This window comes from Homarus americanus, unplaced genomic scaffold (assembly GCF_018991925.1).
Source record: "Homarus americanus isolate GMGI-L3 unplaced genomic scaffold, GMGI_Hamer_2.0 scaffold1024, whole genome shotgun sequence".
NCBI classification, from domain to species: Eukaryota; Metazoa; Arthropoda; class Malacostraca; order Decapoda; family Nephropidae; genus Homarus; species Homarus americanus.
The window spans coordinates 4,171,898-4,172,256 of record NW_024715228.1 but is presented as its reverse complement, the minus strand read 5'-3'; the positions used below and the strand labels follow the sequence as shown (position 1 = coordinate 4,172,256).

The window sequence follows — 359 nt, the reverse complement described above, 5'->3', positions numbered from 1 at the left end:
CGCCCCCGGGTGGGCTCGAACCACCAACCTTTCGGTTAACAGCCGAACGCGCTAACCAATTGTGCCACGGAGGCTTCGCAAATCATTGTGCCACGGAGGCATAAGCTCGAACACACGATACAGCTCTTGACGTCCCCAGTCCCTCGGGTATTGGTTATTATTAAACCTGTCGGGGCTCTTGTGCGGGATCAATGTTCCTGCCAAATATCAAGAAAAGTTGTTCCTCCCTTTCTGAGTTATCGTGTTTACCCGACAGGTAAGTTGCTGACGACATGAACACGACGGAACGAGTGATTCAGTAACACCGAAAATTTGTTTGGAGTTATTTAACGTTAATTTGACTCTTATTAATGATGTGT

General features: G+C 47.6%; 1 non-coding gene across 1 annotated transcript; it reads right to left on the bottom strand.

The window, feature by feature from the left end:
• On the bottom strand, window positions 1-74 carry Trnan-guu. Its single transcript has one exon. It is a non-coding gene; the product is annotated as a tRNA-Asn (tRNA).
• Window positions 75-359: the final 285 nt, after the last annotated feature.